The sequence below is a fragment of the Vicia villosa genome, linkage group LG4 (assembly GCF_029867415.1).
Source record: "Vicia villosa cultivar HV-30 ecotype Madison, WI linkage group LG4, Vvil1.0, whole genome shotgun sequence".
NCBI lineage: Eukaryota > Viridiplantae > Streptophyta > Magnoliopsida > Fabales > Fabaceae > Vicia > Vicia villosa.
Window position 1 is genome coordinate 123,636,773 of NC_081183.1, and position 18,772 is coordinate 123,655,544.

At 37.3% G+C, this 18,772-nt stretch overlaps 1 pseudogene; it reads left to right on the plus strand.

Annotated features, from left to right (window-relative positions):
* Positions 1 to 12,860, plus strand: part of LOC131597796 (uncharacterized) — a 43,803-nt pseudogene extending 30,943 nt beyond the window's left edge.
* The last annotated feature ends 5,912 nt before the right edge of the window (positions 12,861 to 18,772 follow it).

Here is an 18,772-nt window from a genome sequence, read left to right on the forward strand (position 1 = left end):
TAAGCATTCAAACAACAAGGCGGAAGCAGAAAACTCAAAGAAAAGCAAGCATTGATCACTCATGATAGTATAGGTTGATCTATTATGCTTATAGGTCGACTCAACACAAGCAGAACAAGAAGAATGCAGAAAACCAGCAGTTAGGTCGACCTACTGTCAACCCAGGTCGACCTAAAATGGAGAAAAATCCATATACTTCTGCTAGGTCGACTCACACATCATCTAGGTCGACCTAAATTGATGAAATTTACATACCAGCCTGCTAGGTCGACCTACACAACAACTAGGTCGACCTAATCTGAGAAAATGTCCCCAGAATGCATTTTAAGAGGATTCTGGTCGACCTACTCCTTAAACAGGTCGACCTAACTGGGAGAAAAATTCTGCAAGCTCTGCTAGGTCGACCTAAGCACCACAAGAGGTCGACCTAACTGATCAAGAATGCCAAAAATTCTGTTTCTCTCATCTCCAACTATTAAGCTATCATATATATTGTCCAAGGTTCATTATTGAAACGAACACCAACGACTGAAAGATACACAAAGGCTTTTCATCTTCGTTCTTCGTCATCTCCAACACAATTACACATAATCATTCTTGCGTTGAGGGTTAGTGATCGAGTTCGATAACGTCCATGGAACGGAATTGAAGATTCCTAGTGGGTGAAGATTTGTGGGGTTTTTGGTGAATAAAATCTGCGGGTTTTGTCCTCCAAGATAGGTGTTTCTTGGGGGTTTTTATCAAGAGGCTTCATCGAGGATCCGGCTGAGTGTGAAGATTGAAGAACAAGGGTTCGAGGGAATTGAAGACACTGCAGAAAGGGATCAAAGTGAAGCTCTTGGATAACCTTGATCTGACTCAGGATTAAGGGGGAAGAAGATTCAAAGGATCGACATAATTGGTTTATGGTTTATCGCTTTGTTATCTTCTTTGTATATACTACTTTCAACATTAATGAAAGATTACCCAATTTCAGTTTGGAATTGGGGGCAGACGTAGTCGTAGCGAGGACGATCGACGAACTGCCTAAACAAATATCGTGTTCTTGTCGCTTTTACTTTTTCATTTACATTCTGTTCATATTTGGTTATAATAGCAAATTGATCAACGATTCGAGTGTTAAGATTGTGAATTAAGAACTTATATAAACATCACAATCCATCACATATTGAATCACCTTCAATTTGATCATTATCACCAAGTGTTTGTATATTTGTTTCTATCACTTTTACTGCATTGCAAACATTGTCCATCATACAAGAAGTTAATCTGATTTTCAATAAGAGCAACGCTTTGATTCTGCAACGTATACTCTTATCACTTACCTCAAGTTTTTGACTGGTTTTTAAACACATATACAATCGTTTCGATAGTGGTTCGGAATAGACGCGAGTCGACTCAGAATCACTTCCGCTGAAAAGTCGTTTAACTCCGTAAAACTGTGAACGATCTATTCACCCCCCCTCTAGATCCTAAGGCCAGCGTCTAACAGAACAGCTAAAGAATTTGACTTTAACTGAGATCGAAAAACTCCTTCAGGCTAATCGACGTAGTCTCAAGGATTTTAAACCAATACCGTATCCGGACGGGTATGTCCTACAACAATTGGGCAACCGATTGATATATGATGAACGAAGCTACGATGTGTCTACAATGACCTCGGAATACACACGCCTTTTCAATTCTCTGACAGGTTGGTACACGTGATTATCCTTTAAGTAGACGAATCCGATAAATTCAATTCATACCACTTAATCTTCTTTCCTTTTCATTAGATGAGCAAAGGACAATCTTTGATACAATTATGGCGTCTGTCCGTGCTCAGAGAGGTGGTGTGTTCTTCCTACATGGCTACGGAGGAACCGGTAAAACATATATGTGGCGAACACTTGCAAGTGCTTTGAGGTCAAAACATGATATATGTTTAACCGTGGCAACAAGTGGAATAGCTTCGCTGTTATTGCCTGGAGGTAGAACTGCACACTCTAAATTCAAGATACCCGTTCCAACAATGGATAATTCTACATGCGACATTACATATAACGATGATGTTGCAGAACTACTAAGGCAGACAAAGCTTATTATATGGGATGAGGCACCCATGGCACACAAACATGCATTTGAAGCAATTGATCGAACTTTGAAAGACGTAATTGAAGGATAGAAAAACACTTAGAAAGGGGGGGTTTGAATAAGTGTAGCTTTAAAAACTTGACCGATAAAAATAAATTGCACAGTTATTTTTATCCTGGTTCGTTGTTAACTAAACTACTCCAGTCCACCCCCGCAGAGATGATTTACCTCAACTGAGGATTTAATCCACTAATCGCACGGATTACAATGGTTCTCCACTTAGTCAGCAACTAAGTCTGCCAGAGTCTTCTGATCACACACTGATCACTCCAGGAACAACTGCTTAGATACCCTCTAAGACTTTCTAGAGTATTCTGATCCACACGATCACTCTAGTTACAACCTGCTTAGATAACCTCTAAGACTTCCTAGAGTATTCTGATCCACACGATCACTCTAGTTCCTTACAACTTAATGTAATCAATTCTAAGAGTATTACAATTGCTTCTTAAAAGCTATAATCACAAACTGTGATATTTCTCTTATCGTTTAAGCTTAATCTCACTAATATATTACAACAGCAATGTAGTGAGCTTTGATGAAGATGAAGATTCTGAGCTTTGAGTAGAACAGTGTTTCAGCAAGTTAATATTAGTTGTTTTGTTCAGAATCGTTAACCTTGCTTCTCATCAGAACTTCATATTTATAGGCGTTGGAGAAGATGACCGTTGAGTGCATTTAATGCTTTGCGTGTTCCGTACAGCATCGCATTTAATGTTATACGCTTTTGTCAACTACCTCGAGCCTTGTTCACGCTGTGTCTACTGACGTTGCCTTTAATAGCTTCTAACGTTCCTTTTGTCAGTCAGCGTAGCCTGCCACATGTACTTCCTTCTGATCTGATGTTTGTGAATACAACATTTGAATATCATCAGAGTCAAACAGCTTGGTGCAAAGCATCTTCTGATCTTCTGACCTTGAAGTGCCTCTGAGCGTGATACCATCAGAACTTCAGTGCTTCTGATCTCATGTTCTTCTGATGCTTCCATAGACCCATGTTCTGATTCTGCTTCGACCATCTTCTGATGTCTTGCCAGACCATGTTCTGATGTTGCATGCTGAACCCTTTGAGACAAAGCTTCTGAGCGCTGAATTATGCATACTCTTTATATATATTTCCTGAAAAGGAAATTGCATTGGATTAGAGTACCATATTATCTTAAGCAAAATTCATATTATTGTTATCATCAAAACTAAGATAATTGATCAGAACAAATCTTGTTCTAACAATCTCCCCCTTTTTGATGATGACAAAAACATATATAAATGATATGAATTTGCGATCAGAAAGAGCAGACGGCAAAAGACAAATTACACAGCTATAGCATAAGCATGTGAATATGTCTCCCCCTGAGATTAACAATCTCCCCCTGAGATAAATAATCTCCCCCTGAAATAAATACTCGAAGAACTTTAATAAAAGACTTCCCTGATTATTTCGGTAGAGACGATCACATAAGCTTCTGTCTTCAGAGAATTCATAGCTTCTGACTTCTGCTTCCATTGGACAGCTTCAGAACTTGAATTTCTTTAGATCCCTAGAACACTCATAGCTTCTGATTCCTGCTTCCATTTAGGACAGCTTCAGAACTTGAATTTCTTTGATCATCAGAACATTCACAACTTCTGATTCCTGCTTCCATCTAGGACAGCTTCAGAACTTGAATTTCTTTGATCTTCAGAACATTCACAGCTTCTGATTTCTGCTTCCATTTAGGACAGCTTCAGAACTTGAGTTTTCTGGATCTTTAGAACATTCACAGCTTCTGATTTCTGCTTCCCTCGGATAGCTTCAGAGCTTTGAATTTCTACCAACATCACTTCATGCTAGATTTGTATCAGAACATTGTTGAATGTACCAGAGCATCATCAGAGCATCTCTACATCCTGAAATGTTACAGAACAAAAACTAAACGACAAAAGTCAGCATGAACGAGTCAGAACATAAAATGTATATTAAAACACATGATATGTATCAGAGCCATATAGGCTAAAATAATGTATCAGAGCAAATAGAATTTTGTCAGAGCAAATAGACAAATATGGATCAAATTCTATTATAAGTGCTTCTGATTCTGAAGCTTGACAGCACTCAGCTTGCTTCAGTTTCCATGAGCTTATTCTTTTTACAGAATAACACTTCTTATGGTTTTCCTTCTTGTGTTTGCTTTGAAGATTCTCTTCATTTCTTTATACCTGCAAAACACTTAAACCATATAGAACTTGCAGTTCTTGTTAGTGAATGTGTGGGAGCTTTACCCAGCAACTGATAGATTAATCAAATCATTTATCATTTATCTTCTCCCCCTTTTTGTCATAACATCAAAAAGAATATTTCAAAAGATTCAGATGTATAAAACGACAAATAAAATCACTGGAATGTAAAAACAAAGAAACTTTTCATTGATAATCAAAAGATATTACAAAAGGTTCTTATGTTTAACAAGATGAGAAACATTCCTAGCAAATACATAAAAAGTCATCCCAAGAGGAAATGACTACAAAAATTAAAAACAAAACCCTAGCAAGACACATTCTGTGTCAACCCATCAAGAATCCCTGTGGTCTTCTTGTCTTTCCAGACTAGAACCTCCACTGTAGGAGAGATTCAAGAGACCAAAGAGGAAGAGAGGGACAGTTCACAGACAGAGAACTGCTGTTGCAAAAGGGGCTTTCTCTTAACATAGAAGTTAAGAATATCATTCTTAACCTCTTCCCATAACTCAAGAAAGTCTTCTGTCTTTGGGTGAAAGTTGATAACAACATCAAAGAAGAGGTCTGACTTGAGAGGTATTAGGAGAGCCATCCCGAGATATGCATAGATCTGCCGCTTTTGAGTCATAGATCTTCAACAGGCTTAGAGCATGATTAAGAGATCCAGACAAAGGATTCAAGATGAACGCTAGGTTTGCACTAGGATTTTTTAAAGAAAGAAAAACTTTGTTTGAGCAAGAAAAAAAAAACAGAGACAGAGTGTAATAGAGAAAATATAAGAGGGAAGGAGAAGCGTTTGAAGAGTATTTAAAAGAAAATAAAATGAAACAGATGATGGATAGCATTTAATGTTACGTGACATGAGGAGAGATAATAAAGACAAATGAGGTGACTAGCACAGTTACCTATGGTCGGCGTCCCTTCAACTGCACGCGCGCTTATCCATGAACAGTAAAGACAGGTTTACCATCCCGAGATAAAACGTTACAGCTGTTTTGCTTTAAAAGAGGTTCTGAATCAACTTAGACAATGAAACGTTAGTAATAACCGAATCATAATTACTAAAAGATTTCAATCAGAACTTCTGATTAAAAAATAATCCACTTTCATTTCAGAAGATACTCATACATAAGAACTTCTCATCTTCTCATTCTGGGCATAAATCCATACTGATGTTCTTCAGAATGAACTTAAACCTATCTTCAGCCAGGGGTTTTGTAAAGATATCAGCCCATTGATGGTCTGTATCCACAAAGTTTAAAGATAGAACACCCTTCTAAACATAGTCCCTTATGAAATGATGTTTAATCTCAATATGTTTAGCTTTTGAATGAAGAATAGGATTCTTAGATAAACATATAGCAGAAGTATTATCACAGAATATAGGAATGTTACTCTCATATATCTGATAATCTTCTAGCTGACTCTTCATCCAGAGCATCTGTGTACTACAACCAGCAGCAGCGACATATTCTGCTTCTGTTGTTGATAGAGCAATAGTTGCTTGCTTCTTGCTATACCAGGAGATCAAATGACTTCCAAGAAATTGGCAACTTCCTGAAGTACTCTTTCTTTCAATTCTGTCTCCAGCATAGTCAGCATCGCAGAATCCTACTAAGTTGTATTCTTTAGATTTTCTGTAAACTAAGCCAACATTAGTAGTACCTTTCAGATACCTTAGAATTCTCTTAACAGCAGTTAAATGAGATTCTCTAGGATCTGATTGGAATCTAGCACACAAACAAACACTGAACAGAATGTCAGGTCTAGAAGCAGTCAAATATAGAAGAGATCCAATCATACCTCTGTATAACTTCTGATCTACCTTCTTACTTACCTCATCCTTACCTAGGATGCATGTTGGATGCATAGGAGTTTTGGCTTCTTTGCAGTCTAGAAGATTAAACTTCTTCAGAAGTTCCTTCACATACTTGGTTTGGTGAACATACGTTCCTTCTGAAGTTTGATTTATTTGTATTCCAAGGAAATACTTGAGTTCTCCCATCATGCTCATTTCAAACTCAGCCTGCATAGACTCAGCAAACTCCTTTCCAAGTGTAGCATTAGATGTTCCAAAAATAATATCATCTACATATATTTGACAAATTAAAATATCCCTTTTAAAGGTTTTACAGAAGAGAGTAGTGTCCACTTTTCCTCTAGTGAAACCATTATCCAGAAGGAAAGAACTTAAGCGTTCATACCAAGCTCTGGGAGCTTGTTTCAATCCATACAACGATTTCTTTAGTTTAAAAACATGATTAGGAGACATAGAGTCTTCAAAACCAGGAGGTTGATGGACATAAACTTCTTCATCTATATAACCATTTAAGAAGGCACTCTTAACATCCATCTGATAGAGAGTGATGTTATGTTGAGTGGCAAATGAAATTAATAGACGAATAGATTCTAACCTGGCCACTGGTGCAAAGGTTTCTGTATAGTCAATCCCTTCTTGCTGACTGTAACCCTGAGCCACCAGTCTGGCTTTGTTCCTTACCACTTCACCTTTCTCACTGAGCTTGTTTCTGAAGACCCATTTTGTACCGATTATATTGAATCCATCTGGTCTAGGAACAAGATCCCAAACATCATTCCTTGTAAACTGATTCAGTTCTTCTTGCATAGCAATTATCCAGTCTGGATCTTCTAGAGCATGATCAACAGAAGTTGGCTCGATCAAAGATACAAGACCTAATTGACAGTCTGCATTGTTCTTAAGGAATGCTCTTGTTCTGATTGGATCATCCTTCTTTCCAAGAATGACATCTTCTGAATGACCAGAGATGAGTCTGGATGATCTTCTGACAGATGGTTCTTCAGAAATGCTTAGATTCTCCAGAGAAGCTGATACTTGATCTTCAGATTCTTTGCTTCTGAGAAGCTCTGCTTCTGATGCGTTGCTTCTTGGCTCAACAACTTCTGATATATCAATATCACAATCTGCAAAATTATCAAACTGCTTTGGTTTTTCAGAACCAAGCTTATCATCAAACCTGATATTGATTGATTCTTCTACAATCAATGTTTCAGTATTGTATACTCTGTAGCCTTTTGAGCGTTCAGAATATCCAAGAAGGAAACATTTTTGTGCTTTGGAATCAAACTTACCAAGATGATCTTTAGTGTTCAGAATAAAGCATACACATCCAAAAGGATGGAAATATGAAATGTTGGGCTTTATATTCTTCCACAATTCATAAGGAGTCTTATTTAGAATAGGTCTGATAGAGATTCTATTCTGAATATAGCATGCAGTGTTTATTGCTTCTGCCCAGAAATGCTTAGCCATATTGGTTTCATTGATCATGGTTCTGGCCATTTCTTGCAGAGTCCTATTCTTTCGTTCTACAACTCCATTTTGCTGTGGAGTTCTAGGACAAGAGAAATCATGGGCAATACCATTTTCTTTGAAGAACTCTTCAAAGAATCTGTTCTCAAATTCACCACCATGATCACTTCTGACCTTTATGATTTTACACTCTTTTTCAGATTGAATCTGAATGCAGAAATCAAAGAACACTGAATGAGACTCATCCTTGTGTTTCAAGAATTTTACCCACGTCCAGCGGCTATAATCATCTACGATGACTAATCCATATTTCTTCCCTCTGACAGATGCTGTTTTGACTGGGCCAAACAGATCAATGTGCAAGAGTTCTAATGGCCTTGAGGTAGAAACAACATTCTTGGACTTGAATGCAGGTTTGGAGAACTTGCCCTTCTGACATGCTTCACAAAGAGCATCTGATTTGAATTTCAGATTAGGGAGTCCTCTGACAAGATCCAGTTTGTTAATCTGAGAAATCTTTCTCAAACTAGCATGACCTAATCTTCTGTACCAGACCCACTGCTCTTCAGAAACAGACATAAGACAAGTCACCTTCTGACTCATAAGATCTTGCAGATCTGTCTTATAAATGTTGTTCTTCCTCTTGCCTGTAAATAGGATTGAGCCATCCTTCTGATTTACAGCCTTGCAAGACTTTTGATTAAAGATTATATCATAACCATTGTCACTCAATTGACTGATAGATAAGAGGTTATGTGTTAATCCTTCTACAAGAAGTACATTAGAAATGGAAGGAGAGTTACCAGACTTTATAGTTCCAGAGCCAATTATCTTGCCCTTCTGATCTCCTCCAAACTTGACTTCTCCTCCATTAAGCACCAGGTCTTGGAACATAGACCTTCTTCCTGTCATGTGTCGTAAGCATCCAGAGTCCAGGTACCACGACATGTTGTGCTTTGTCCTTTTTGCAGCCAAGGATATCTGCAATAGGAATAATCTTATCCTTAGGTACCCACATTTTCTTGGGTCCTTTCTTGTTAGATTTTCTCAAGTTCTGATTGAACTTGGATTTAACATTGTAAGTAATAGGAGGAACAGCATGATAATTCTTAATGTGAGTTTCATGATATTTCCTAGGTTGTGTCACATGCTTCTTAGTGTGTGTAATGTGAAAACTTTGAGCATGTGAAGTGTGCCTAATATCATGGGAGTGGCCATACTTGAACTGATCATACAATGGCTTGTATGTGATTTTCATTTCATCAACAGGTTCAAGTTTGTATGGGGTTTCACCCTCAAAACCAATGCCGACTCTTTTGTTTCCAGACACAGCATATATCATAGAAGCTAGCTGACTTCTGCCAATACTTCTAGATAAGAACTTCCTGAAACTTAAATCATATTCTTTCAGAATATGGTTTAGACTAGGAGTGGATTTTTCTGAATCAGAAGGAGATCCAACATTATTGGATAATTTTAAAAGTTTTTCTTTTAATTCAGAATTCTCCAACTCAAGCTTCTTTGTTTCAAATTCAAATAGCTTTTTCAGCTTTTTGTATTTGAGACTAATCTGAGACTTGAATTCCAGAAGTTCTGTTAGACTGGAAACTAACTCATCTCTAGTAAGTTCAGAAAATACCTCTTCAGAATCTGATTCTGATGTAGATTCTGATCCGTCATCTTCTGTCGCCATCAGCGCACAGTTAGCCTGCTCATCTTCAGAGTCTGAATCATCTTCTGACTCATCCCAGGTTGCCATAAGACCTTTCTTCTTATGAAACTTCTTCTTGGGATTTTCCTTCTGAAGTTTTGGACATTCATTCTTGAAGTGTCCAGGCTCATTGCATTCATAGCACATGACCTTCTTCTTGTCAAATCTTCTGTCATCAGGAGATTCTCCACGTTCAAATTTCTTTGAACTTCTGACGCCTCTGAACTTCCTTTGCTTGTTCTTCCAGAGTTGACTTAGCCTTCTGGAGATCAAGGACAGTTCATCTTCTTCTTCAGATTCTGATTCTTCAGGATCTTCTTCTCTAGCCTGAAAAGCGTTATTGCATTTCTTGATATTGGATTTTAATGCAATAGACTTACCTTTCTTTTGAGGCTCGTTTGCATCCAGTTCAATTTCATGACTCCTCAGGGCACTGATCAGCTCTTCCAGAGAGACTTCATTTAGATTCTTCGCAATCTTAAATGCAGTCACCATAGGACCCCATCTTCTGGGTAAGCTTCTGATGATCTTCTTTACGTGATCAGCCTTGGTGTATCCCTTGTCAAGAACTCTCAATCCAGCAGTAAGAGTTTGAAATCTTGAAAACATCTTTTCAATGTCTTCATCATCCTCCATCTTGAAGGCTTCATATTTCTGGATTAAAGCGAGAGCTTTAGTCTCCTTGACTTGAGCATTTCCTTCATGAGTCATTTTCAAGGACTCATATATGTCATATGCCGTTTCCCTGTTAGATATCTTCTCATACTCAGCATGAGAGATAGCATTCAGCAAAACAGTTCTGCATTTATGATGATTCCTGAAAAGCTTCTTCTGATCATCACTCATTTCTTGCCTTGTCAGCTTTACGCCACTGGCATTTACCGGATGTTTGTAACCATCCATCAGAAGATCCCATAGATCACCATCTAGACCGAGAAAGTAACTTTCCAGTTTATCTTTCCAGTATTCAAAGTTTTCACCATCAAATACCGACGGTCTAGTATAACCATTGTTACCGTTGTGTTGCTCAGCAGAGCCAGATGTAGATGTAGACTTTGCAGTTTCATCAGCCATCTTTTACTGAAGCGTTTTTCTCTTCCTGAATCTTTTCTAAACACGGTTAAGTGCTTGCACCTTAGAACCGGCGCTCTGATGCCAATTGAAGGATAGAAAAACACTTAGAAAGGAGGGGTTTGAATAAGTGTAGCTTTAAAAACTTGACCGATAAAAATAAATTGCACAGTTATTTTTATCCTGGTTCGTTGTTAACTAAACTACTCCAGTCCACCCCCGCAGAGATGATTTACCTCAACTGAGGATTTAATCCACTAATCGCACGGATTACAATGGTTCTCCACTTAGTCAGCAACTAAGTCTTCCAGAGTCTTCTGATCACACACTGATCACTCCAGGAACAACTGCTTAGATACCCTCTAAGACTTTCTAGAGTATTCTGATCCACACGATCACTCTAGTTACAACCTGCTTAGATAACCTCTAAGACTTCCTAGAGTATTCTGATCCACACGATCACTCTAGTTCCTTACAACTTAATGTAATCAATTCTAAGAGTATTACAATTGCTTCTTAAAAGCTATAATCACAAACTGTGATATTTCTCTTATCGTTTAAGCTTAATCTCACTAATATATTACAACAGCAATGTAGTGAGCTTTGATGAAGATGAAGATTCTGAGCTTTGAGTAGAACAGTGTTTCAGCAAGTTAATATTAGTTGTTTTGTTCAGAATTGTTAACCTTGCTTCTCATCAGAACTTCATATTTATAGGCGTTGGAGAAGATGACCGTTGAGTGCATTTAATGCTTTGCGTGTTCCGTACAGCATCGCATTTAATGTTATACGCTTTTGTCAACTACCTCGAGCCTTGTTCACGCTGTGTCTACTGACGTTGCCTTTAATAGCTTCTAACGTTCCTTTTGTCAGTCAGCGTAGCCTGCCACATGTACTTCCTTCTGATCTGATGTTTGTGAATACAACATTTGAATATCATCAGAGTCAAACAGCTTGGTGCAAAGCATCTTCTGATCTTTTGACCTTGAAGTGCCTCTGAGCGTGATACCATCAGAACTTCAGTGCTTCTGATCTCATGTTCTTCTGATGCTTCCATAGACCCATGTTCTGATTCTGCTTCGACCATCTTCTGATGTCTTGCCAGACCATGTTCTGATGTTGCATGCTGAACCCTTTGAGACAAAGCTTCTGAGCGCTGAATTATGCATACTCTTTATATATATTTCCTGAAAAGGAAATTGCATTGGATTAGAGTACCATATTATCTTAAGCAAAATTCATATTATTGTTATCATCAAAACTAAGATAATTGATCAGAACAAATCTTGTTCTAACAGTAATGAGCACATACAGTAATTCAAAGGACGTGTTTGGTGGCAAGGTAGTTGTGTTCGGCGGTGATTTTAGACAGATTTTGCCCGTTGTGCCCAGAGGGAGTCGTTCAGATATTGTACATTCTGCCATTAATGCTTCTTACATATGGCGTGATGTCCAAGTGTTAAACTTAACACAAAATATGCGACTTCAATCCGGGCCAAATGAACATGAAAAGAAAGAAATTGCAGAATTCTCAAAATGGTTGTTGCAAATAGGTGAAGGAAAACTTTCTGAGCCAAATGATGGATTTGCTGACATTGAATTGCCACCGGAACTGTTAATTACGGATTACGACGACCCTGTTGTTGCCATTGTCAACAGTACGTACCCCGATTTTATCGAAAATTACCAGTCCAACGACTACCTCAAAAGTCGCGCCATTCTTGCTTCTACATTAGAAGTTGTTGATCAACTAAATGATCATGTTCTTGATTTGATGCCAGGTTGTCATACTCTTCCAATGTCTTCTATTTATCTAGAAATATTAATCTGTTCCACTAATATGAAATTATTTTTGACTTAGGGGAGATCAAAGATTACTACAGCTCAAATACGGTTGATAAGTCCGAGATTCATGACACCAACGTAGTTGATATCCTAACACCTGAGTTTCTCAGTTCACTAACCACTTTCGGATTACCTAACCATCACATTAAGTTGAAGGTTGGAACACCTGTTATGCTTATGCGAAACATCGATCAGTCTGAGGGTTTGTGTAACGGCACTCGGGTTATGATAACTAAGCTTGCAAACCATGTCATCGAAGCGAGGGTAATGGTCGGAAAAGGTTATGGAAACTTGGTGTACATCCCTCGAATGGATATGTCACCCTCACAATCCCCTTGGCCTTTCAAACTTAAACGGCGTCAATTTCCAATAGTGGTATCGTATGCAATGACGATCAACAAGTCTCAAGGACAGTCTCTAGATACGGTGGGACTTTACTTGCCAAGAGACGTATTCACTCATGGTCAAATATATGTTGCAATATCAAGGGTCACAACAAAACAAGGAATAAAAATTTTGTTATACGATGAAAACGACAAGTTCAAGTCGACAACCACCAATGTTGTTTACAAAGAAGTTTTCAACAATATCTAAATGCAACCCCATGGTTTCAGGTATTTGATTTTTTACGTCTCCGCCCATTTTTTTTTACGGTACTATCAATTCCATGTCCATGTAGGTTTACCAAAATGTATATTTCACAGACCAGATTTGGAGTACCTATGCTAACTACACACCTGTAGTAAATCATGGGTATGTATGTTCTTTTTTGTTTTAACGATCAACTTTACTGTTATGTATTTCAGGTTGGTGAGATTTGTGCTCCTTTCCATTATATGAAAAGGGAACCCGCGGATTCCAGTTGCATTGGTGGAGAATGAATGCTAAATCGTGTTAAACTTTACATTCCAACCATTTACTACTATCGCTGTTAATTTTGTTTTTTATCTTCTGATTCAATGACAGCAAGTGATGTACACTCTAATATTCAAACCATTAATATCACAAACTGTTTTATTTTCGCGGGTTCAAGACGAAATCTAAGTTACGTAAAACAGGTGAGATGAGATACACAAATATATCTCTTAAGGATACGGAAATAAATATACATAACACCTTCGGGTCAAAGAAGAAACATCAAGTCTAAATAGAAGTCTATCACCGTTTTTGAATTCATTGGCCTTGCAAAACTCATCCCATCCAGGGCCTAACTTCATACGCAGGGGTGCACCAAAATTTAACACCGACATCGAACGAGGCATCCCATTGTCACCGCACAACACAATATTTTCATATCCATGCTCTATTAGAGTCGTTACAAAATCATCCTGCAATTTCTATAATGCAATGATTAATTAGTTGTTGAGATTCTAATACATCCTATTTCTAAAAATATTAAAACAAACTAACAAAGATTATACTCAACAAATTTTGGCAGATCCACGCTGAACGGATGCAACATCACGTCAAACGCATATATCTCCTTGTGAAGAACATATCTACTGTGAAATTGTGGCAAATCATGTTGTCTCGCTACCTCCTTAATCGATAAAATCCCATAATTGTTGTTACCGTAATAACCCACTGTCAAAACAACTTCATCGGGTAGATTGTAATAGCATTGGAGACAAGGCCAGCCGCTGATAATCATTGGGTGAAAATTCTTTTGGTTAAATATCAATTCGTGGTGAACACCTTGGTTGTTCAACATTGTCCAACTTTTTGATATTTCGTCTCCTCTCTCAAGCACAAATTTCGAATCAATTTCTGGATACAACTATAAGTATGACAGAATAATTCTAATTATGATGGTTCAAATAGAAAGCTGAAGCAAAAAGCATATTTAGAAAAAAATTTAAAAACACCAACAGAATTTAAGAACCTGCGAGGCAACTTTTGCAATTAAAAAATACTCAATCATTTCTGAATGCTTAAGATCTCCACATAGTTCCATGTTGTGTCTTCCTCCAAACAATTTTTTTTGTCTCAACTTTTCCTGCTTGCTTTGAAATACATGGACATGGGAGAGGTTCTATTTATTTCCAAACTATGTTCACCAAATAAAACTTTATTCACGTCTGAACAGTGGTAGGTAATTTGTTCTGACTTGAACATGTGATGCAATGTTGTCTTATAGTGGAGAAAGGAATATGGTAAAATAAGTATTCTCCATTCTTTCTCACATGTGCACAGTACTAGAATAGACAGCACAAATGCGGTACCATTTTTGCTTTTAATTTTCTGGTAGGGGTCCACCACAGATATCAACATGTGATATGTTTCAATTGAATAAAAGCAGGACACTTAGAGATTTGGAAGCTACCCGAACAAGGACTATTTTACAACAACTTTTACTTACTTCTTGGCAATGGGTCCACCTTTTAACATATGTATCTAAATGAAACAGAATCTGATGTCAATTTAATATCCAAAACGTCCCTCCATGCAACTCATGCATGGACACTCATAAACGTACATATTACTTGAACGTGAAAACTTCCAAATCTAACATGATTTCTACCAACTCTATTCATTCAATTAAAAGATGATATATAAAGTAGCTCCAGATAGAACTTGCATTCAGTAGCATATGATTCAATGAAAATTACAACAGACCCCAAAATATTACATATACCATAATGATCAGGGTCTGAACTTCTTAAATACATCTATTACATTGACAAAGTCAGTTCAGCAACTACCTAAATATCAAAATCTACATCATTCCCTAAACACTTGCCCCAATGCGATTCAGGGCATTTTGATATATGTGTTACCAATAAAAATTAGGTCAAACCTAACATTATGGTAACTGAGTGAATAAAGACCTAAAACACAAAATACATGAGTAAAACATAACAGGAAGTTAGGAGTTAACCATCAACATATGCTGCATAATATAATAATAGCCCCAATAGCAAATTATAAACCATTACACTGAGGATAATGTTTCTAAAATAATTAGCATTCAAACACAAAATTACAGAAGAACACTTAATACAGATATATCAGTTTAAATTAAAACACTACTCCACCAAAGTAGACATCTACTAATGGAATTCACAGCCTTCCTGACTTTTGCACACCAAAATGACATTTTAACATAATAACGCGATGGTAACCAAATCGCACTATCAGCGATTCACCACAGTAACCACTAATCTTGATGCAGGAAGATTGCAAACGGTGAAAACCAGCTTGTCTCCCTTTTTAAGTTCCCTCTCATTGGCGAACTCATACCATCCACGTCCTATAAACCTTCCAACCTTATTCTTCTTCTCTGCAAAGTGAACTTCACAAAGATAGTGTTTTCCTGTATCAGCATCATGCATTTGTAGCACCTTATCATCCTTCAACAAATTCATCCCAACAACTTTCTGAGGAATTTCCTGCAGCATACAACAATATTGTAAATCAATGATAACATGGCCCAACTCATTGTTAGGACTAATGTATATAATTATTATAACATAATCTACTCACCAGCAAATGTTTTCTAACACTTTTCCCACACTTTACTTTCAGTTTCCATACATGGTATGTTGTGGTCCTTCCAAATACTTTTTCTTTGATCTCATCTTCATCTTCCGAACTACATCAAAAAACATTTACAAAACCAATTTTTTTTCCATACCTTATCATATTACCTGTACACTATTAATGAAATTTAAGTTAACCAATACCTGTCACTGTCTGAGGATATGGAAATATAACCTGACCCACTGCCTATCAGACCTTTCATTTTCTTCGAAACCCTATCTTCGTTTGAATTCTCTCCCTTTTTAGTCACACCCACCTTTGCCTCCTCCGTATCAACTACACAGTCAACCATTTCATTTCCTTTTTTCACACTCTTCCCGTTCTCTACTGAGTTACCGACTTCAGTTTTCCTTTTCAAACCAGATGAACCAACAACCCTGTTTCCAACTCCAGATCCCATGTTCTTTTCGCATTCAACATGCCTGTTCTCGACGTACGATTTCATCGCCTTATCGATCTTCATTCTTCTCCATCTTGCCTCGGCCTCAAGTGATTGAAGGGACCTGCATAAATTGTTAAATTTTTAACAACGGTATTTCATGCCACCGCTAAGAGGTGGTAAACCAGAAAATACATAAACAGTTTTTAGCAAAACAACATAAGACAACCAATGTAATACTCACCTCTGTTGTCTTTGACCGTTAAATGGGTTCCTGTAACCATTGCTTGCCATTTTTCTGCTGCGTGATGAACCCCAGATGTGCACGAATCCAACTGTTACAAACTGAACAATAGCGGCAGCAGAGAACACAGTTGTTGCCCTAATTTCCCTTAAATATCTTATTAATCATGCTTACCTTGTGACCATTGGATCAATGCCATGGAACCAAAGCCCAACTGTTTTCTTAGCCCAATATTGTACTCTATTTTTTTTAAGTTAGTCCAGTTACGAATGCAATTTGTTGGTTCAAATTTATTTGTTCACATGTTATTGTTAGATACTAAATGTTCTTTTCCGTATTGTATCTATTTTAGCCCTAACCATTAACATACTATAATTCTTATGGATTGCAACATTTACCACTTTTTTGTTTTTTATTTTTTCAAAAAATCCTTTCTTTTATGGTTTTTTCAATTGCTGCACTATTTTAAACCACATTTTTATTATTTTATATTTTATCTATGTTATTAACTATAATGCCACCTAGATATAATTCTATTTTTTTATGGCCATTCAAAACAATAAGTTATGGTTATTCACATTCAGCACTCCATCATACTTAATAAAGAGGATGTTGGCTTTTTGGTAAAATTCCTAATGTAATTCCCATGCAACTATGATAAATCCACCATCAACACTTCTACAATACATGGTCAAATAGACTTTTGTCTCCTGTTAGTTCATTTGCTCTATATTACCTGCATATAAATATTAATAAAATACAAACACACTAAATACTATTTTAAAGACTACTGCTAAAGAATTTAAACTAATTCCATGCAACACCACCTATTGTGAAAATGATTACATAAGTTTTAATATCGACAAACAGCTTGAAACATGAAAACTAAATATAATATCACTGAACCAACTTAACAAAACTCCAGGTTCATTAGTCATAGGCTGAAACCACCAAATTAAATTGTCTGATAATTAGGAGTATTAAACAAAATGCCTGAACAACATCCTTGAAAACATACTGACTACAGATAAGGAAATGTTACACCGAACCCCGCCGCTCAACATGAACCATTATTTCATCCACTGGTGGGTATCGGATGACAAAGTGCAGTTTGTCACCTACATTCAGTTCTGCTTCCTTCGCGAAATCATACCAGCCACCTATCAGGTACATCTCTTTCTTCTTTGCCCTCTTCTTAATCTCGCAATAATACGGCACTTCCTTATCTATGTCGTAGACAACTATACTCCCTTTTCTTCCAAGAAGACAGCTGTTGATTACGTGGACGGGAAATTGCTGCACAAAGGACATAAAATCAACACATTTATCTAAATCATACATGCTACAACGGATAAACTATGTCACTTAATAAGGCACTTACCAACACATTGGTACGCATCTTCTTTGGATCTCTAACTTCACGTATCCAGTACTCTTCTTCCTCTTCCTCATATATTGGAGTGTACATCCTGTAATTTTACTAAATTAATTGGGAATAATTTTCTTTGGATTCCAACTAAAATACTACAAAACAATAAATCATTACCCTTTTATGTCTGATCTTTCACTATCAGATGCAACCGTAAAGTATTCCTTCGAAGCCGAGTTTCCACCCACAGGTCCAGGATATGAATCTGCGACCTTGCCCTTCTTTTTGTCCTTGCTTCTGGGTCCACCTTCAACACATCCGACGCTTTGACGCTTCCCCAAGTTACGCTTTCCCTTACCGTGCAACTTTTCCTCAGCCAAAGGAGCTATGGCCTTGCCTTTTTCCATTTACGGGTTCTTCTTGAATGATGCATTTACAGCCTTATGTTGTTTGTTATGCTTGGAAGACGGCAGGCCATTCGGCTAAAAATCATTCCTTCATGGAAAAACATAACAACTTGCAAATTAAACACGCTGTATTATAAACATAGGTCAATCTGTTAAAAAACAAAACCTCTCACCGTGTACTCCACATAACTTTTACGCTTAAAGAAATCATTATGACCTCACTGCATGTACCGATGTTTATAACACATTTACCTTTCGGTGTCACTTGATTGTTCAACCTTTACATTCAAAGTTTTTCGTGTCGCACCTCCTGCACTTCCTGAGTAATTAACTTTCCCCATTCCTATCTTGCCCACCCGTGACGATACTTGGCCATTACCAACTAATGCAGCCTTTCCCTTTGTTTTTGCCAACACTTTGTCATGTTTTTTGCTCCTACACACGGTCACACACAAAACAAGGTCATCTTATTTCCTACTAGCTACCTCTTGAACCGGAATATAACAATAACATTTCATGTTCATGTTAATGAATCAGTATAACTCATACCTTGCAGAAAAAGATCTT